General features: G+C 42.2%; 1 pseudogene; it reads left to right on the top strand.

Moving 5' to 3' along the window:
• Nucleotides 1–21,938: 21,938 nt before the first annotated feature.
• On the top strand, nucleotides 21,939–22,662 carry LOC146611676 (nanos homolog 1 pseudogene; annotated as a pseudogene).
• Nucleotides 22,663–23,096: the final 434 nt, after the last annotated feature.

Raw genomic sequence — 23,096 nt, 5'->3', positions numbered from 1 at the left:
ACCAGCAGACACGACACGCTGCTCTCCCTCTACTCTACTTTTTGATATATGGCTATGCAGTAAAAATTCTTCCTCACTCCCCCTCAGGAGAGGTTTCAGTTGCACTAATTGAATGCACTGCTTTTAGCATAGGGACACAAAATCTAATTTTTATTCTAATTCTGTGGTTTCTTGCTGCTTGTAAATAAACTATTGATGTGACATGCAGAAGGAGATGACTCATCTTTTGTATCAATGGTGTGATTTGCTTCACAGGCACCCAGAATAAATGCTCCAATGCAGCATTGCAGCCAGCCGGTTTACCAACCTCTGCTTGAACCTTGTAACCTTCCCAGCAGGGCTGCTGCTGCTGTGTGCTTGTCCTCTTTAAAGGAGCGACACTACAAACACATCAGTGTGTGGACTTTGGAGCAACCCACCAAAGTCCAAATCCTACTTTTCCTCACTGCATTTTTCACATCAAATTCTTGCAGTTAGCTCAGTCAGCCTCTTACTGCACCGGCAATAAGAAGCTACAGTGCCACAAAATATAGATTTTTATGTTTTTGCATAAGTTTCTTGATTTACTTCTTTCTTTATGCTCCTTTCACTGGCTTAAGGCTCTGTTGGAAATGCCTTGCATGTCTGTGCAACAACCAAGACTTTGCAACAATATGAATTAAACTCTGACAGTTGAAGGGGTTAAACTACATGCTGCCAAGTGTTAACACAATACGCCCACACAGTCCTAAAAAAGATTACGAACGGTTCCTTTTCATTGGTTTAGCAAGATTTCCACTATGTTACACCTGTTCAGCTGCTCATTAAAGCAAATAGCTAATCAGCTAATCACATGGCAGCAACTCAGGTATTCAGACATAGTCAAGATGACCTGCTGAAGTTTAAACCGAGCATTGGAACAGGAAGAAAGTTCACATAAGTGACTCTGAACGTGGCGTGGTTGTTGGTGCCAGACAGGCTGGTCTGTGCATTTCAAAAACCGCTGATCTGCAGGGATTTTTGCACACAACAGAGAATGGACAAAAAAGAGAAAGTATCCAGTGAGCAGCAGTTCTCTATGTAAAGATGTCTACAGGAGGTATGTAGTACAACCAAGGTATGTAGATGAATGCACAACACATTAAACTTTGAAGTAGATGGGCTCCAGCAAAACACTACGCAAGAACAGGAAACACTTACATGGTTCCACCAAAACTGGTGAAATAAAATATTGGAAAGAAGTTTTTCCAGCAACATTTAGAAGGTGGTGTCAGAATTTCAGATAGAGAAGAAGAAGGTATGGATCCATCGTGCCTTGCATCAACGTTTCAGCCTGCAGGCGCCTTACTGCCACCAGAGCATCGTTCAAATGCTGCAGCATACCTGAGAGTTGCTTTCGACCATCCCTTTATAACCACAGTTTAACAGTCTTCTGATGGCTTCTGATAATGGACAATGTCACAAAACTGTCTGTCTTTTCTCAAATCATCTCAAATAATTAGTGCAATACTTATTTACTTGGTATCAATCTGATACCAAGTAAATACAGTGATGCTGATACCATTACTTTTACAGATAGTTTTAACTTATAAAAGCAGCATATGTAGGGAAGAGCACTGTGTTGTGATTTATGAGTTGAATCATCATCAATTGGCAACTTCCTTACACATTTTAATGACCTCTACATCACTGTGATTTTTACTTTCCACAATATTAGGTGAATCCAAGTGGAGAAAAGAGCAGAATAAAGACAGTATTCATCTTCTGAGGTAAGTCATTAGGATATCCTCAATCTTTCAGCTTTTCATGTACTTTGAAACTGAGTTTTATGGAGACCTGAAATGGAAATGTTCCTGCCTCTAAAGCACTTTAGAGGCAGCCTTAATGTGACAAAGACTAGAAATAAAATTGACTTCACAGTCAACATAAAGAGGTTCAGGCATTTTTGTCATTTCCAAAATAATTTATTATCTCAACTGAGTGGGCTACATACTGAACTTAGAGGACAGAAACAAAGTATCAATCGTATTGTTCTAGCATTGAACCAATACCAGCTTTAATACCGAACACCACAGATGTGGTGGAAAGGGAGAGTTGCATTACTGATGTGCAGCTAACAAATCTGCAGCAATAGAGTGATGCTATCATGTCAAAATCTGAGGCATGCTTCCAGCACCTTCTTGAATCTATGCTACAAAGAATTAAGGTTCTGAAGTCAAAAGGAGGCTAGCAAGGCTAAAAACGTGTCCGGTGAGTGCATACTGTTATAGAGACAGACGTTTTTGTCTTACCTCTATACCTTTATGTCATAGTAAGACATTTCAAAACACTGAAAAGCATTTTAAGAAAATACTAAAATGACTTGTTATTTTAAAAAAGAAGACGCTTAACATGCTTTAATCAAAACAATGACAACACGTGCATTTGGACCAATTATGTTGGACAAAGCCATTGTTTCACTCCTTAATAAACATGATTCCTGAGATCAACATAATGTTGTGATGGTAGCTGCACACCGTGGAGAGCCATCTGGTTGAGTGCAGTCTTTTTCCAACCCTTGGTGGATTCCTGTGAAATGAATACAGTAACTGCCACAATGAGAAATTGACCTTCCCTTTAATCTAGACAGAGGCCCCCTTAACAAGTTGAAATAGTGCAAACCCAATTAGGGAATTGATTGCTTGCTTTCATTTCCCTCATTTGCATCAGGGTCATATAGGGAAGATAAATTAATGCCTGGTCTTTTGTCCACACTGTCGTTGCTGCTTGAGAACTATTTATTGCTAAGAAATGAGCAGGGGGGAAAGTCTTTTGTCTCCCCTTGACAAACTCATCGGTGATAATCTTCAGTTAAACACCAAAAGAAGGAAAGACCTGCTGAAGCCTGAAGGTCCTCACAAGTTTTAATGTTGGGACAATTTGATGGATCATTTAAAGGACAATATGAGCCTTTGTGATTGTTTTAAAAGCTTATCCACAACCATTAATCACAAGACTATTCAAAAGAGGTTTATAAGTAGCAGAGGCTTAAAGAGAACCCTTTCTTTCTGCCACAAAAACAACACATTCGTCCATTTTTTCCACTCTCTTCTACTTCTTTTGTCTGTCTTTTGCACTCGGCTTCTAGCCCATTAGCTCCCATAAATTATGTAAACCTTTGGACAAGGCTTTAATTTAAAAAAGGCAGCTATTTCCTAAAGCAGCAGGGCCACTGTAGATTTTACACTTGCACACACAAAAGTAAAGAATGCATTTGTTTGTTTTGCTGTGGCTCAATGCACATTGAGTACCCTGTTAGTATTAATAGCTACAGCAGGTAAGTCTATGTTGGACTGAATCAAAATAAACTATAGAGCTTTGCCCTGTGGTAGGTTACTGTTGTAGTAAAGGTGGCTGACTCTTTAGGTTTTGGACACCAGTGGAGCTGAATGTTATAGAGACAACTGTTGCTTTTTGGCTTTTTCATGGGAACTCTTCACCATAAGAGAAATTTAAACCTTATCTGACATCATGTGCATATTATCTGTAGGCTTGTTTGTGGTTCCCAGAGGTTCAAAAAGTTGAATAGGAGACAGACCCTTTAGCACCTTTTTTACTTTTAAAGTGAGACTTCAAACCTTTTTGATACAGTTAGAGATGAATCGGGGAATTGTAACAATCCCTCAGTTATGCTATGACACGCTCAGGATCCTGGGAGTCTCCCCATGATACACTGACGACTTCCCCTCTTCCTCTTTTCACTCTCAATGTGTTTATATCTTACTAACCTTTGTCTTCTCTCCCTCCCATACTTTGTTTTGTCCATCTTTGGTTTCCTTTTTTCTCTTCTTTTTCCCCTCACCACCCCACCCAAGTCTGGTGCTACCGGAGGGCTCTTGATAGAGGGGTGCCAAGCGCTCACTTATGGGGGGGAACATGTGATTCTGGAGGTTTTCTCTCTAATACTGTAGTCTTTACCTTCCAATGTAAAACACCTTGATGTGACTGTCGTTGTGAGCCCTTCTTGCTATGAGGCAACAGTGCTAAGCACGTTGTAATGAGTTTGTTCTATCTGAATAAAAACTAATTGGAATTCCTTTTTTTCAGGAATTGCCTGGATTGTTAGAAAAAGCCTCTAACAGTGTCTTTAATGTCTCTAAATGATATCCAGTAATATAGAGCTTCTAACGCATGCTGATAATGGGTAATATAAAAAAAAAAACTGTGACATGGCTTTTATAGCACCCAAGTTTTTATGTTTCTGCATTCACATCTGTAATGCCCACTCCTGTTTTATTCATCTAAATAAATTATTCAAGTGTGCAGGCTTCTTTGTGTATATGTGCATAATCTGTATGTTTACACACACACACACACACATGCAGACTACAGGCTGCCGGGGAGGATAATGCCACTGACTTCCTTTGTTGTCCCCTGCTGATAAATGACAGTTTAAAGGTTGAATCTCACATCTCTCTCATCCCTTCCAGACGTGCGCAGGCACAAATTCTGAGCTCGTCACTGTGTTTTGGTCTTTGTCGATGTGATCGATTGAGAGATGGCAGGTATGGGGAGCGGGGCGGCATTAATACGATTAGAGGCTTGTAAACAAAGAAGGCCGCTGGGTTTTTCAAGGCCCCGCCGCTCACAGCGTGATGTAAAGCCGGGCATGCCTTCACCTGCGTTCCCTTCAAGTATTTACGTGACTTAACAGGGGCAGAAATATGTGGCTTCTGTGGAATCATTCAAACATGCAGTCGGGTTGTATTTCATCCAGCAATCGACCTGCATATCCGGAGGTAGCATGTTCAAGGCCATGAAAAATGTCACGGCCTGTAAATCCTCCCATTGTGGCCTGAAGGAGTTTGACTGCCAATAATTGATGCCCACTTCCATACATCACCAGTTCTCAGACCTGTAAAACACGAACGCTTCAAGTCTCACACGGACCTCGTCCAGTGGCTGTCTCCTGTTTTTTGTCAAAAACCAGAGATTAACGTGTACAACGGCGAGCAAAATAACGTCACCATTCATTTGCGGGTTATTCCTTGGATAGTGATTTATAACAGGAGACACTTGTAATAAAATGTAGCCCTCCAGGTTCCTATTTTTTCTTTTTTTTAACCAAACTGCATGCATCCTGTGCAAATGAAACCTGTTTCCTTTAATATAGATAATCCTGAGTGGCATGTCAGATCAGTTAAAGGCTTTCATTAACGAGAGCTGGTGTTTATAAAACCTGCACAGAACAGTAATTTCCTTCTGATGTTTTTCTCACTCATTCCTCTAAGACATCAATCTAGCCAAACCTATCCCGCCACCACACTAAGCTTTATTGTTTAAACACCTTGTGCGAGCAAGGAAAGTCAAACAAGGCAATTTGCTGTGTAATGTTTACCGCCCAGTTAAGAAGCACTGAGGAGGCTTGTTTATCTCTCTTTTGGTTGTAGAGCCTGTGTAGCAACCAGGATGTCTGGGACGATTTAAGACTTCCTCCTGCCCGCCTGCTCGCTTTGCCTGGTTGAAAATGCTGCAGAGGTTCCATCTATTTCTCCCGTTGTAATGAACCTCCCTGGGGGCCCCGGGCACACCATGTGAAGACGTCTTAGTACCAGAGCGATTCATTACCTTGGAAATGTGAGCTTTTGTTCCGTTTTCAGCAGAGCCCCATTAATCTTGGGCTGCCTCCTGGCATGCAGGCCAGGTACTGCTTAGGTAATTACAGTTAATCATCATTCAGACGTGCACATGGACCATGGGATCCTCAGCGGACTCAGCGAAGGAGCACGTGTCACCCTCCCCCTCGCTCCGTTGTTTACCTCTAACTGTAACCCTGCATCTCAGCTCCTTCTGTAACCAAATCGCCAGAGTTTTGATAATTGTGTCCAGTAAGATTTGGCTTTGCGCAACACTAAACATCCCAATCTCCGCTTTCCCACCCCCCACCTCAAACATATACGCTACCCAGCTGTCACTGCTGCACGAAGCCTACTGTTCACCTGCCGTTTGTGATTGTGATTAATGGACAGATTACAAGAAGGATGATTTTTCAGGAGCAACAAGCAGAAAGAGGCCATCTGTATTTTGGCTTCCTGCAGCCGAAGGACGTGCAGACGACTTCATCACTCAACATTATCGCTGTCTCTGAAAACTGCAAGAACCGTGGTAGATAAAATGTGCTTTTATGTAGGGTGGGAGGCTGATATGTATATTACTCAAAAAGCTGATTTGCACATAATCCAGCTGGCCATTGGATTCAAACCCAGGATATGTTATCAGTTTCTCTGATGACTATGATGATCATCACATCAAAATTTGTCCAACACTTTGGTATTTGATCATACACTTGGCCATTATTAGAAACATCTTTGGGTCATGGTCTAATTGTTTGGTTGCTTAAATGTTTTCACTTCCAACCTGAAATATCGTGGTTGAAATTTAAATCATTAATCCTGTTTATGCGACTTGATCTTGATGATGAAAGATTCATTCATCACATCACAAAACAACATAATAGGTTTCCTGTGCTGCTGTGAGTCATTTTCTACAAGTAAGTGTTGCACTTTTACAAAAGGTTACTATTTTATTATTTTACAACAACAAAAAAACACTTCATATGGTGCTCATTCCCAAAAGAATATCCATTCAAAGGCTTAAAAAAACCCTCTGAAGAATCTTTATCAGCTCACTGTCACATATTCCTCTAAAGAGCAGCCACAAACTCTCACGGTATTGATTAACATTTTAGATGTGAGCTAAGAAGAGAAGCAGTGTGTGCTGTTCTGCCAGTAAAACATGCCCCAAATGGTTTGTTGTTTGAAATTTGAATGAAGATAAACTTGGCGATTAAAAGGCTTCAGCAGCAGAATGAGATTGTTCTATAGACTGGCTGACCTCCTTCAAGGGAACAAAAACAAGCCTAGACTAATTCAAAGAAGACGGTGATGTTGTTTGCTTTGCTTGATTGAAAATGTTTTTAAAAAGTAAACAAACATATGAGCAAAAAAATAAAACCCCAAAGAAACAACAAGCAAAAATACCAACCCCACCCGTTCAAGATTACAATGATCACAAAGTAGGCTGAGGACATTCAGGTCCCGTCTGCTGGAAATGAGAAATGAAAGAGGGCAGGGTCCCGTTATAAGATGTCAAAGGAGACGGGGGAAAAAAGCTTTTGTCAGGGCTGTTTCACACCTGTTGGGTTCTGTGTAGCGTATGCAAAGGAGGAAGACGCTGAAGATTTCCTAACAGTGTGTGTCTCTCCCATAGAGCCAAAAACCTTGTTGGATCCGTGTCAGATCAGATAACGCAGAAGGACAACAATTTGGCAGACAATGCCATTGAAAGGTAAGTATTCTAAACATCTTTTTTGCCTAGGTGCTGAGTCCAAACTCTGTTTGATATCAGCCACTGTCCCTTTAAACCTTCTTGTTCATAACAGTAAAAAGCCAAAGAAATGGCTCTTAGCCAGGTACAAAGATACTGATACTCGAGATGCACCGATTATATCAGAATAACAATTTGGCTTAAACATTTCCCCCCTTGTGCTTGCAAACAAAAGTCTTCATGAAGTCTTTCAGCTATTCAGCATTTAGTCATAGCCAGATTAATGTGTCAGACTATGAATGCTAGCGGTATCCAACTACCCACTGCACTAAATGACATGCTCTTTCATTTCCTCTCCACCAGGGATGTCAAACACATTTTTGATCTAAAGTGTGCCGGACCAGTGAAACTACATGATATCCATCCATGATAACCATTCACACTCTTCTTCACAAATGAGAATTACTGTGTGTCTGTGTAGTGAACTCACTGCAAAATCTAATTTCTATAGGTCGATAGTGTCATTTAATTGTTTAACTATTACTTAATTACTGTGGTAATTAGTGGTATGTCTTTATCAATAGGAAAACATGCAACACTTTTGAAAATAAAATGAGAAGTTTAAAATCTATGCACTCCAAATCTGTCTATGTGAGCAGGATTGGAGTCTTTGCTGGGCTAATTCCAGCCCCCGGGCCTTTTGTTTGACACCCTGCTCTCCACCCTTATGAGCTTACTAAATTCATTATAAGTCACTATTCCAGAGTTTCAAAATGTTCCCAATAAAGTGTTTAATTCTGTATGAGCAACACAGTAAATAACTGGACACCATATTTGTGCCCCATTCCTAAACTTGGTTTAAAAAACTCTTATGGGGCTTCCTGCTTTTGGATGTTTTGTGGGATTTATTCAGCGGGAATGATAAGGAATAACACGAGCCCATATCAGTAAAAGTGTGAAGTATATAGAATAAGAATAACATAGAATAAAGACATTATCTTTGCTATTAGTTAGAGCGATGATTATGTAACGCTGTTTCAGCTTCTTTGACAGATTTCAGGGTTGAACGTTACAGGAAGGACAAGTTAAGATAACACCTTTCTCAGTGAGGCCTCGCCGGCTGTTTACTTTTGTGTCCTCGCCCCTGCCGCCTACAACCGCGAGACACCTGTCCCTTTGTGTGGCACTTTACACACACACACACGGTGTGCACACATATCCACTGAAACCTATGGGGGTTTCTGCCCAGTCATTTGGCACATTTTTGATGTTGAATCAAAAAAAAAAAAAGACAAAATGAGCGAACGAGTAGGGAGAGGGAGCAATCTAGGCTTTCCACTCCAGTGAAAGGCACTCTTTGTTGAGCACCCCCACGCACACACACACTCACACAACCATCCCTCCATTTCCACCCTTCAACCCCTCCCCTCTCTCCCCTCCAAAGCCTGGGTGGATTTTTCATTAAATGCTATCAGAAATGTGACTGGTCCTATTCATAGGCAGATGGAGGGCTGGCTGTGCGGCTGGAGACCAATGCCTTCACTGGAGAATGACAGGAATCTGGCCTGTAGGTGAAGATCCGGGCAGACTTTAAAGGACCTGATAAAGGAAGAATAAACAGCAGGAAGCTGCTCTTGTTTGCTTTTTATTTCCTCCTCACATTGCTATTTCCACTGTTATTTTTCTCTGTGTACGCAAGAGGTCCTTTTCCCAGTGCTTAATATGTTTGAAATATTCCTTCAGACTGACGTGTTCTCTCTCCGATTTTCTCCACTAAGTCCTCTTTTGTTTGCAGAGACAAGACAAACAACCTCACCTCTTTTACATTAAGTGGCAGGTCAGTGTTTTACTTGGCTCCTCCAAGTAAGACCTCCTCGTCCTCGTCCTCGCTTTCTTTTTTTCTCCTTTTAACGCTACTTAAGATTTAAGAGCACTCTCCCTAAACAAAACAACATATTGTCCCACTGTCGGCTCAGACAAACAAGGTGACTCGATCCATCCGCTGTTCATTTCTCACCAGAGGAAGCAGATGAACCTCTCATTATTGTTAGAGAGCGCTCGATTATGTCACATGACAATGGGAGGCAGCGGGTTGGAAGAAAACACAAACAATGATTTCCGCAACAGCAATTTAATCCTCCGCCGTTAAAACCTGACACAAAGTGGACAAAGGCGAAGAGGCTGGCACGAATAAACCCCAAATCTGAAGATTAAGAGGGGAAAAAAGGGGGGAATCTTTTGTGTAAAAAGGCCCTTTATCTGCTTTTGAAGTCGGTGAGACCTGCCAGCCCGTCCTCAGCTCCTCTTTGTAACTGGCCCCCATGTCCCACAGCAAACCACCGCCTCGCTTTCATCTGCCCGTCATCTTAGGGGGCAATTAATGCCATTCAGGTCTACACGCAGAGGGAGAGAGAGAGCGAGGAAGAGGGTGGGAAAGCTCATCTACTTGTTGAAGCAGGAACTTGACAACAGTTTAGCCTAGCCTAATTCGCTGCATACGAAGGAAGGCAAGGGAAGTTTCATGATCTGATCGAATTCCGCTCCCCTCTCCTCTCTCCTGTTTTTATTTATATTTGATTGGGGCTTCTGTTTACAGTGAAGCAGCGTGGAAGTCAGCCAGGCTGTTGCTTAATGAATATTTCACTGCCTCCACACAATAAGCCTCCCATGATAGCCCCGTGAATAAGGTCCCGCTCGGCTCTGCAATTCTGCCATGCAGTGTGCAATAACTCCGACTCGCGCTTGATGAAGCTGCGCGTGAGGAGAAGCCTCGGGTTTTACTGTTGACCTTTCTCGCTCTCTGCTGTAGTTCCTTTACTCTGGGGACTCCCACTGTTTCTCCTTTTGCTGCTCTAATGCAGTGGCCTGGGCCCCGGCGTCTCCGAGAGGCAGGGGAAATAAAGCCTCCATTTGCATTACGTAATTTCATGCATTATTCAGAGCTTCAGAGAATCATTTCACCTAGACAACTCCTCAGAGGGCAGTGAGGAGATAACTGTTAGTGACAGGACTGGCTCATGAAATGCAGTGGCTTAACCATGCAATCTGCAGATATTACCCTGGCCTCGATTGGAAATAGACACCGACACGCTTGCACAGATGCGCTCTTAGAGAAATACACACTGGCTCAGTTTCTCTTTCTTTCTTTGTTTTTTTTTTTAATCGCCGAGGAGGAACAAGTGATATCAGATGCACATTTTCCTGCTATAGCTGTTTTATGGTGTTGTTGATGTTTCAAGGGGATTTCAAAAACCATGGAAAACTACAAAAGAGATAAGCAGTGCTATCTTTTTCTTCTTCTTCATGAAAAGAAAGCACAAAAGAGGGAAGGATTTTGAATACTGTTAGATAATGATGTTCTATTTCTGCTCGGTGCAGCTCTTCTGCAGCCTATTATGCGGTAGCCTTGTCAAAACAGGGTGCATGTAAAGATTTTATTGTCGTAATCTGTCTTTTTTTAATAGGCCGCATTAGTTTGAAAGTGAAGCTCACAGCAGCAGTGAGTCCATCACGAGGCAAAAAAGAGTGGAGACAAGCCAATTAGTGCAATCAAACAGCCACTGGAGCTCGCAGAGCAGGCTGGATAGCGGAGCTGCTCAGAGAAACTGGACATAGTTTCTTTATTGTGCGTCGCTCACAACAGCACTGAACAGAGCCGCAGAAAGAGCTCGTAGCTCCAGTAGCTCTGCAGTTATCACAGGCAGAAAACACTGCAGCACAACGCTGCTGAGACATAAAGCCTTCCCCTTCTAATCATAGACAATAGAGTGTATTTCATTAAGCCAGATAATGGTGTGTGCATTTCATTACCATAGATAACTAGGAATATTTAGATGAGGGATGAGGTGCTCATAAAGCGCCAGTTGGTAGCCATGGTAACCTGGATCTTGGCAAACAAAAGAGTCGGGTAGAAATGTTTGCTAGGGGAAGGAAAGAAAAGGGGAGAAAAGAGGGAAGGAGGCAGACAGCGAGGAACCTCGGAGCTAAACACGGTCCCAGGCCAAAGCAACCAAGCCGAACGCTTCCATGTTGTTTTTCCTTCCTCCTCTCTGAAAGAGACTCAGGTGACCGCCGTGATCCTCCCTTTGTTCTCAAAAGTTAAATATTCTTCTCTCTGTAGGATACCCTGGATAATTACATGCTAATGTAGCCGCAGGCCAAATAATAAACTTAATCACCCAAATGTGGAAATCAATGTGCGGTAAGAAAACCTACCCATCCATCGAGCTCCGCTTCTGTGGTTATTACAACCCCCACGTGCCCCGTTCGCACTGCCAGTCAAACCTGACTTTATTTCGAGTGAATTTCAAATGGAGATGCTTTCAGACAATAAGAAGGGCCTTGGAGCCTAAATCAGTCCAAACCATGACCTTGACCTTGGGAGATGGTTTTTCATTCATCCTGTTTCAGGGCTGTCAGCTTGAGAACAAAAACCAGGATGGTTTATATTACTGTGGATGATGCTAAGGCAATAGAAATTCATTTCTTTTTGGCAGCGTGCAACATTAAGCTCTGCTCCACAGATGCGAGTCTATCATTGTTAATGTAGAAACATCATTTGGCAGCTCGAAAATTAAAGGTTGGAGTAAATGACAGCTCAATGCAGCTGATTTGGCACCGGCAAAATAAAACATTGATTACAGCCGCTCACATTTTTCATCATAAATTGCCCAGTCGAGCTTCTATACACTATAATTACAAGCTAAGTCACCACTGTTTCGAATAATTGAACAGATTAAAACATTCATTTTACGCCATCCTCTCACATATTCCTAAATGAACATTTTTTTTAAATGTGGCATCAGAAAACACGTACAGGAAAACTGCTTTAGTTCTAGTTGTTTTGCCATTTTTAGTTACTGCTTTCATTTACAGTACTGTGCAAAAGTCTTGAGCCAAATCTCATTTCAATATTTCTTCCAATTAAATGTAAAAACAAACAATCTTGAGCAGCAGTTCTCCAGGTTCTCTGCACAAACAAAAGAAGTCGTCTCAGCTCCAAAAAGCAATCTACAGCAGATGAACAGCATCTGAAAGTCATGCACTTAAGAAACAGGAAAACATCCAGTAAAAACCAAGAGATTCATCTGAACTGCCTGCTACATCAAAGCCTCATTGCAAATTGTCATACCACAGGACTTACACTGATACACTGTGATATTTTAGCACTTCTTCTCCACTCACCACTTTTCACTCCCCATGTATTTATACAGCATTTTGTATGGGACTAAAGTCACTAAAAGTCCAGGTCTAAGAAATACTGACTGTATATCAGTCTGAACCTGACACTCCTGTGACCAGAAACACTACAACAGATGATGCAGAAAAGAGAAAATAACTACACACCAGCTACACATGGAGTTCAGCCATTAGGTGAAAGCAGATAGGACTCCATATGGTGGGCGATCATTTTCTTGTTACCCCAGCACTCCACATTGGCAGGAATGTAGCACCGCTGTCAGACCTAAAAAAAAAAAAAATCAGCTTTTTAAACATTTATTTATCCTGGGAGATCTTTTGGAGAGCATACTGAGTATGATTTCTCTAACACCCTGCCTCACATTCAGCTGCACTCATCCATATTTGGGGAGCCTGACTGCAACCTTGATCTGAAAAGCTTGAAGAGCAAATTCAGTTTTTGAGCTGCTATCTCTATTAACGTTTTAAGATCTCATAAAAAAAGGATTTGCATTCTAAGTAGCCTCATCAGGATTATGCATGATTTTAAATTGTATTTAATATAAGACTGGAAATTAGTTTAGACTGAATATGAGTTTCCAGATATGACGCTATGTCATCAAAACTCACTTTATAAATAATATTCACTACTAGCCTTGAAAAACACATCTGAAAATATGGGCTGTATGATGCACCAACTTGCACAGGGAGTATTCGCCCATTGTGAAAAAGCAGGGAGGAACCATTGTCCTGAGATGAGAAAACGATTTTCTCAGATAAACATGGGAAACCAACATGAAGTCTGATATTTCCAGTTAAAACAGGAATGAAACCACAGGTGAAAACACACACACAAACCACAATGAAGCCAGCCTGTGATAGTCAGTCATGATAATGTCGATTCCCCTGATGAAGTATGTGTGGGTGTGTTTGCAGCACCACACTCCAGTCTTGGCCCAGAGTAATAAGATCAGCCTGTTTGGGCCTGACAGGCTGAGCCTCTCTCAGGGTGGCCCATCTGGCCAGCGCCCAAGCCTCGGCGCCAGCCACCGGCTCTACTGTGCAGGGACCCATCTGTGGTCCTGTGTGGTATCGACCACAACACCACCAGGCCTGTTCTCATCTGCACATGGGTCCACCAGTCTGCATATACATGTGAGCTGCAGATGGGATCGTAGGTAAACTAACAACAGCAAATTGCTCTTAGTGATTGTTTTAACCTGAGGTTTGATAAGTACAGCAGAAGAAGAAGAGGAAAAGAACAGCGAAATGAAATGGGTAAATTTGAACCTCGAACTAGCATTAAGGTCACTAAAACATTTAAAGGTACATGCAGAAAGTCCAGCCTGCCATAGGTTTGAAGAACACGAGAAAGTATTCAAGATTACAAATTACAAGCTCCCACAACCCAAAGAACCCTAAAATGTCTGTGTACCTGACACCACAACAACACCACGCCCGGATGGATGATTCTGTAGATGTACCTACAGACAGGTGGATTTAATGTTGTGGTATATTTCCATACCATGAATAACTGTTTTCACATTTTATTTGAGTTGAGTTAAACAAGGGGTTTGTACCTCTTTAACTACTGAGATAAGCAAACTTTAGTAAAGTCCCAAACCTCCACCTCAATATAAAAGCTAGATCAAATGTGACTAAGAAGTATCACATGATAGATGTACAAACCGAGAATGACTTTCCCATTCAGCTATTTAAGCCACAAACCCAAATGAACCCAAAGCTGTTCCCTTTAAGTTTACAGTTTCTTTGTAATTCAGTTTCAGGAAACCAAATGCAAGATGAGAGAGAAAGAGAGCACTGACATGACAGCAGCTGCATAGCTGAAAGATCACAAGAGACAGCCAAGCGTGTGCTGATAGGGCCAAGACACATCTGCCTCAGAGATCTAATGGTCTGGAGGTAGGAGGGATTGAGTTCACTGCATTTTAGAGCTAAACTAAAGGGTTTAAGCACGGAGCAAACAAAGGACAACACTTAACTTGCAATAAGCAGATAATCTCACAACTTCATACACAGTGCACTGAACTCACTTTTACTTTACACTGTAGATGCATGCATATGGCATTGTTAGCGGTGTAACCAAATTTATGTGCTTAATCAGTTAGCTTCCAGATGTAATGGGAATATCACCAAAATACTGGACTAGCTAAACAGAATGATAGCGCTAAATGCCTGAAATAGTTTTGTATATCACCCCCCAGCTGTCAGTTCACTACACTGAGTGGGCAGCTTGAAACAGTCTGTGTTCACCATATGTCAAGATTTTGAAACTGGTAAAGGAAAACTCTGACCTGCTAGTTGTCCTAGGTAGGGAAATTGCTATCATATTAACAGCAATACGCTGCAGACTATGATGAAAGTTTGTATGAAATTTCACGTTAAGCTATGCAAAAGCTCCTGAGGGTTTCTAGCCTGAACCAAAATGATAGACTTGGCTAACCAACTGCTTTTGCCACTGGCCAGTACACCAATTCAATTCAATTTTTCAGTTTAATTTATATAACACCACCCACAACATGAGTTACCTCAAGTGCTTTGTACTGTAAGGTAAAGACCCTTGAAAACCTCAACAATCAGACCACCCCTTGTGACCAAGCACTTGGCGACAGTGGGGAAAAAACAGGGGGCAGTTATCTGTTATCTCTGTGACCGGTTGGGGGTGAGGTGAGGGAAACAGGGCAAAACACATGCCATGGAAGAGAGACAGAGATTAATAATAATTAATGATTAAATGCAGATTGGTGTGTAAACACTTAGGTGTCAACCATCATCAGCAAGGAAAGTGCAACACAGACAAGACTTATTATTGACTCTAGTTCAACTCTTTCTGAGGCATCAGTTATTCATTTTTTTATTATCATGACTGTTTTAAAAGCTTTTTCTGAAAATTAATCTATGAGAAAAGTGTGAAACCAATATCTGTGCAGCTACTTTTTAAGTTTTAGGTCAATTGCGCTGACAATTTCTCTGCAGATCACCTCTGCAACTGAGAAATTCATTACTAAGACTTCAATCTCCACAGCACTGGAACCACAGGATATTAAACCTTTTACCTTTACAGTCTCACCATCTTATAGTGCTTTGTTACAAACCATTAAACTCAAGACGGCTGCATTTATTTAAAGCATCGGTGGCCACAATGGCAATTAAAGCCCAGGCATTATGCTCCAACCATAAAATAGATGTAAATATCAGCATTGTTTTAGCGGAGGCTCTTTCTAGCCTGGCTAAAACGCTACAAACGGACTTCAATCACCACGCAGCCCACTCGCCTGGCTGCATAGTTTAAAAGCTTGACACGATGTGTGGGACAATGGTGGCTCTCGAATGCATTGTGAAAATCAGGGCCAATGGAATTTTCCCTGCATCATTAAAAAGGGATTGGCCTGCTCACTGCGTCCATGGAAGTGCCGTTAGTTAACCCAACAAAGGTGCTCTGGCTGGACCCTCAGAGATGAAGGGCATCACAGGGGCTCAGTGAATCCACTTCTAATCCCCTCTGCCCCATTGTACCGATACACTCTAAGCCCTTTGACCACTTCCCGCTCTAATCTGCAGATTTGGGTGAGTTAAACAAGTTTCTGATCCATGCCCCACAACGTCCCTTCTTCTCTTCCTCTGCTCTCCTTGTGGTGTCATGTTTAGTTACAGCCAGTGACCTCAGCAATGGTCCCTTATTTATTTATTTTTATATATATATATATTTAGGCAACTTTAAAATGGTAAATGGCCTGTATAGCACTTTACTTAGTCCCTATGGACCCCAAAGCACTTTACGCTACATTCACATACAGGTGATGGCAAACACAGCTGCCCTGGGGCACACCGACAGAGGCTGCCAGACACTGGCGCCACCTTGCCCTCTGACCACCACCAGTAGGCAACTGGTGAAGTGTCTTGCCCAAGGACACAACAACCGAGACTGTCCAAGCCAGGGCTCGAACTGGCAACCTTCTGATTACAAGACAAACTGCCAACTCTTGAGCCACCATCGCCCCATCATGGAAGGTACTTTGCAAAGCAGGCACAAAATGAAAAAGCTTCATCTGCCATTTTATATCATATTGTTGTTTTTACTTCATCTGCCTTTGTTTTTTATGTGGTGACATAGTAACACACTTTTGGCTTTTGGTCAGACAAAATTAGCCAACTGTAGGCTACACAATAGGGTTAAGCAAGCTATGATTTGTTGCCAAACAAACCCTTAATTTCAATTCAATTTCAATTCAGTTTCATTTATACACCGTCAAATCCCAACAACAAGGTGCTTTATATTGTAAGGTAGACCCAACAATGATACATACAGAGAAAAACCTAACAATCATATGACCCCCCCCCCCCCCTATGAGCAAGCACTTTGGCGTCAGTGGGAAGGAAAAAGTCCCCTTTAATAGGAAGAAAACTCCAGCAGAACCAGGCTCAGAAAGAGGCGGCCATCTACAGAAATGACCTGGAATTAGCAATAATCCCAGCCTTTCTTTGAAGATGTGTAAAGTAAAAAAAGAAGAAAATTTGCTGATCTGCTGACTGTTTTATAATTTATCAATGAATCATTTTGCAATATCTGTATATAAAACAAAGAAACTGCCAAACTCCATTGGGATAAGGTGGAACCGTCGTAGGTTTGAGGTGTATGCCAGAGATATCGTTAATTTTAAAACACAATACATGGAACTGCTGATTAATTAGTCCAGCTCTCAATTTTAAGGAATGGATTTTAAAAAGTGTATCGTGGAATCAGCTTTAAATAAAAAAAAAATGTCCACCAATCTCAAGGTGTACATGCAGATGAACAGTGCTTTCAGTCATACCACTTCAGCCATGTTGAGAGGGTATTAAGTACATGTGTGTGAATGCGTGAATGCGTGCTGTTGAGGGGAATGGGTGGAGTCTTGGGGTAAGTAATAGCAGGCGGCATTCAGCGAGTTGGTGGTCGTGACAAAGCACTTGACAGGGCGAAAGACACCCCCTAATTTCAGGCTGACCTTGGCTTGTTTAGCGCTCCCTATTGCTGCTGGTGACATTGACACGTGTCTGGGGTTGGGCTGAATCTAGGAGCTGGGGGTCTTGGGGGTGTGTGCAGATGGATGACCGTTAGGGGCGCAGGCTTATATTCCCACGAGAGGAGGCAGAGGTCAGGGATCAAAGCCCCAACTGATTCCCTACCCTAGTCTGTGTCTGGGGACAGACAGAGATTGGGAATGAAATGAAGCTCAGGCTGGCCACATTATGCAGTTTATGTAATTAATGCAGCGGCAGGAATGGCAGGGGTCGGCAGGAGCGGTGGGTGTTTGTGTGCATGTGTATGTTAGCATTGAAGGGAGTGTTGTGTGTGTCTCTTGTGCCAGGCTGCTGTAGCTTGCACAATGAAGCAGTGCAGCTGGCACAAGATTCACACACACACACACACACACACACAAACACACTAGAGTCTAGAGAGGTCTTTTAATTAACGGATTTGTTAATTTTCTATTCAACTTGACAGTGATGAATGGGGATGCAGCGGCTGCCCATCTCTGCCTCGGCTGTAGAGCAGACAGAGCTGCCTGGGAGGCCTCTGGGTACCATCATCTCACTCTGGAGCCGTATTTATGCATGAAGATTTTTTTTAACCCATTGCAAGCCAGAGTCCCTGCATTTATTGTAGCTTTATCTGTGTAAAACAAAGAAGAAAAAACACTAGCTGTGGCTCGCACTCCGCAATGAGCCTGTGTGGAGGCCAGACAGGGCTGTGAAGTAAACACAGTTAAACAATGGCCACATTTTATGTGAACAAAGCAACATTTGTTACTGCTGGTTGGCTACAATGGAAGTAGTGATTACTTATTGTTATCTTGGCCAGTTACCAGTTTAAGCTTATCATTCATTGTTTTCAAGTGACTCTTATTGCTTAAAATGTAAATGACACATTGAAACCTAGTAATTTACCACAGCATATTTCTTATCAATGACGTCCATTTAAACGCAAAATATAGCAGTAACAAAGGCAACGCCCCTTTGTGTTTTCCTTAGGAGCATATTGAATGTAAGAAAATCACATGTGCACAATGTTCGTTAATACGATAGGATATATCAGAGGTGACGATAGCGTTTGATCGTATTACTTCTGCTCTGACGTTACACTTTACACTCACGTTCCAAAAAACATAAATCAAGTACCGTAGGTTTATTCCATCTTTCAGAGAGCAGACCAGCACTGGGCTGCAACTATATTAAAGCTGCAGTAGATGACTACCAGTGATTTAAAATATGTTAGCTTCTCTTAAAGACGTAACATTTAAATCCACAATAAGAGCCACCTTGTTTTCTTTTGTCTTGCTGTGTGGGGTTTGCATGGCTTCACTGTGCCTGCTAGTGAAGCTGCTTCCTCCCACAGTAAAAGACATGCTCTGTGGTTAATTGGTGATTTCAAACTGGCCGTAGGTTTGGATGTGAGTGTGTGTGCTTGTCTCACTTTCTGTGTTGGCCCCATGACAGCTGGGATAGATTCTGGCAGCCCCGTAAGCTTAAGCTAAGAAAATGGATGCAGTTAACTGCACCATGACTTACTAACTAATCAAACATTTCTCTTCTTTACTGCTTTATTGTGTGAAGCACCTGTGAGCTGACCTGTCTTTTAAAAGGCTTTTTATAAATGAACTTGCCTATTCTCCTCTCATGCCAGAAACCTTTCTGCTGTTGCCCTGCTATAGTGTGAGTCTGAAATGAAATCTTCTAATGTAAAAATAAATAAATTTCATATTCATTATCAATACTTCCTTTGTTGCTGCCAAACACGTTTTGCATTAAGAATAATAAAGGGTAGGCCCAAAGCAGCAGAGCCACATGTCATATTGGCCCCCGCGCAATTTATCCATTGTGATATGGCAGCCATTCATCTTTTAAATGCTCTCTCATGATTTCCTTTGTGCATGCAGAGCTGGAGGTGACCTTGAAAAGAGACCATGTGGTGTATTCTGATGATAATTTATTCTCACATACAAGAAACTGTCTCGCTAACATGATTTTCTTCATGCTTTTGCGCCATCTTACACTCACTGGAAACTTTTGCAGCAGCAGCGAATGTAATCGCTTTTAAAAGAAGCCTTCCCAGGATTTATAGGCCCGTGCAAATTTTGGATGCACGCATATTTTCTTGAAGATTTTGGCATGATTTAGAATGAAACTCACCCCCCCCCCCTTTGTGACCCAAATACAGGTCTTATTCCACAATATATATACCCAGCAGCTGAACATGAACCTATAAACAAGCACATTTATAAGGCGCACCAAAGTGGCTTACAAAACGACGCCGTTTCTGTTTTCCTGTAAACGAATCGCAGAATCATATCCACAGACTAAGTCTTAATCTGCAGCAGACCGTTACGGGTTTTATTTCATCAATGAAAACCACAGTCAGAAAATTAATCTGAGCTCCAATTTGAAAATATAAGACATGCAAATGACTTCTGTCTCAATTTTCACTGTCCTTAATATTTCACTTGAGGGTGTGACAAAAATAGTAACACTGTCATTGTCCCAGCAGTCGGGCCAGTTATCAAGCTCTTTTTTTGGGCGCCCTCCTTACAGGGCTTTGACTGACACACACACACACACGCGTGCACACACACACACACACAGATGTGGCACACTCCTTTTTAATGCATATTAATGAAGTTAAACGGCCTGCTACAGGGACGAGACAATGGAGCAGAGGAGGACTGGTTGTGAGCACCAAGCCGTGGGCTCAGGGGAAGCAGAACATGTGCAGCTTCATGCAGAAGTGACAGGTTCATCATCGGTGAAGGATGGAATCTGCTACAGTGGTCAAGCACAAGATGTTTTTTGTGTGTGCGCGCTTAAAGGTCACTGCTTCTTGAGGCGTTACATGACTATGTCCTACACTTTTTGAATTTTCCTAGTTCCACTATGTGGCACTCTTTGATTTTTTGTCTCTTCAGCTACTGATGTATCCCCAACTCATTCAAACTAGAAAGTTATTGTCATTAAAGTTGTATAAGGCATTGCAAAAAACAAACTTTTGGGACTTTTAGTCTAAGGAACAAGCATTAGATCAATTCCCATATGCCCATATGCACAAAAGAGGTTTTGGTTGCTGTAGCGATTCCTCTATCCATATTGGTTATAAGACTCATTCATAATGTGATTCCAGTATGAGATATGGTAGGACAAAGTCTAATATGACCTATTCTTTAAGACACATCATAATCTATTGTTCAGGGCTTGTGACCTCCCTCCCTCCCTAAATCAAAGAGTTCCTACTTGTGACACCTTGTGACAGTTTTGGCATCTTTGTGACTTTTGCTTTTCAGGCTATGTTATATTGATATTAACAAGCCTCGATTCACAAGATGAAGATTAAAAAAGAAGCTAAACAAATATCTTATTTAATGTCATCAAAAGTGCAATAGAGCGCAGATGGAAAATTCAACCCTCCTGCCACGATTCTGTGGCTGTGGAGACAAATCTGAGAAAATAAGTCAAGTCTGCTGTGCTGAATTGAGTCTTTAAGAATGAAAATATAAGCATGTATCATTCAAATGTAAGGCGGTTTGTCGATTGGTGTGACACAAACAAGGCGAGATTATTCTTATGACTCTTGTGTTGTCCTCGGGATTCCCATATATTTGTTTGCCATTCACCTAGGGGTCATTTCTGACCCGAGGACAACACAAGGGTTAAATATGATGCTGGTCTGAGCAGCACTGTTATTAAAAACCAACCAACTACACAAATCCAGTTTGACAAATATCACAATATCTGCATGGATAACAACTTCACCAGGCTGCACTGTAAATCTTTGGTCAGAAAGATCATTCACACTGTTTAGAACCACAATCTGTACTCTCGGTGTGAACTGTTACCATCGGGAGGATGATACAGAATTCTGCAGAGCAGAATGACTTTTTAAGAACTCCTTTGACCCTCTATCACGTAAAATTTTAAAAAGCAGCTTAGAAAAAGTTGTGGAAACAAAAAATACACTGGAAGACAGGTCAAATCCACTCTGATCTATCTATCTATCTATCTATCTATCTATCTATACTAAAAAGTAAATTGACAATATGTCATAAAACCAGTCACATCTTGAGTTCAACAGAGTAACAGCTGATTTCTTTCAAACCCAACCAACAGGGTAGCTTACTTTCTTTTAACACAAAGAGATTTCGGTGCTAATCGTCATATTATGGGAGGGGAAATGATTTCCTAGCTCAGTCACTCCCTGCTCTGTAGACCCTCCTATGGGGCCACAGAGAAAATCAACTTGAACCAAACCACGCCCCCGTGTTTTATTCTGGGCAACTTAACAGCGCCTGCATGCTCAATGTTCTGCAAAGTAGACCCAGCAGGAGCAGAGAGAGGAACCCTCCACTGGATCCTCATGCTGACAGCCATCCAATCCAAAACGCCTATTCACTAGTGTGGACGTTAAACTGTGCGGCTCTGACAGGATGGATTTCTTAGACCGCGGTTACCTGGACGCGCGGTCTCCTTATGATTACACCTTTAATTTTTGGAACGACTACCTCGGGCTGTCGACACTTGTCGCCAAAAATAAGATCAACAGTCCGCCCTTCAGCCCTAACTCTATAACCGAGTCTCTTAAAGCGACTTTGGGACTGGAGGACGATTCCCCGGTTTGCTCCTGCGTAATTGGGCACGGCAGGGACACCAACGACGGACCCTTGGACTGCTACTGCGCGGCCCCGAGCTCCCCGCCAATCTCTATCTATGATCTCAAAGAGCGCATCTCGCTTCTCAGGCCATACGAACACCTCGCTAGTGATTCGCAGCTGGGGGACAGAGATGCCCCCTCGTACAAGGGAAGCTTCTCTGGCTTCGACCTGCTCGCCATGGACCGAAGACGCAAACAGGCTCAGAGGGGCAAACCGGAGCCCAAAGTGTGCGTCTTCTGTCGGAATAACGGCGCACCAGAGGAAGTTTACGGCACCCATATCCTGAAGACAGTGGACGGCAGAGTGCTTTGCCCCATCCTCCGGGCGTACACCTGCCCCCTCTGCAGTGCCAACGGTGACAATGCGCACACCATCAAGTACTGCCCGCTTTCTAAAGACCAGCCGAGCCAGAGAGTGGCAAAGGGGGGCAGAGCGATTGGCAAACGGCTGAAAATCTTCTGAGCGAGCAGATGAAGTTAATGACGTTTGAGTGGCACTGTCTGAAATTACTAATGTCTGTGGCAGTAAAATCGCTCCATTTGACGCACAAGACAAGTCTGGAAAAAAAAAAGAAACGATCTGAAGAAATACGATTTCTATTCTTTTTTTTTCTTTTTGTACATGTAACAGCTTCATTTCCAATGTTTCTGTCTATACTGTAACTGTGGGCACATAGTTTACACTTGGACGCACTGCGCGTAATATAACCCCCAGCACTCTTTAAAGACTTGGTGATTAAAAAAATGAACCAAAGTACTGTACAGATCGACCTGTGAATGATCGCCTTCATGCTATAATCAGAAGTTGCTGTGTTTCAAGTAACGCAGTGCCAGTGCAAACAGCCCAGCAGTCAGCGGGCTGCTCTTGCCAACATAAATGAATATGCAGCACTCCTGATATGAGGTGAATGTTTAGTCCCACAACCCATTGGCC

Source organism: Diplotaxodon limnothrissa, linkage group LG19 (assembly GCF_057381915.1).
Source record: "Diplotaxodon limnothrissa isolate DT_005_m linkage group LG19, D_limnothrissa_male_GT1.1, whole genome shotgun sequence".
Classification (NCBI taxonomy): Eukaryota; Metazoa; Chordata; class Actinopteri; order Cichliformes; family Cichlidae; genus Diplotaxodon; species Diplotaxodon limnothrissa.
Note: the sequence above shows the minus strand (reverse complement) of the source record. Positions and strands in the feature narration are given on the sequence as shown.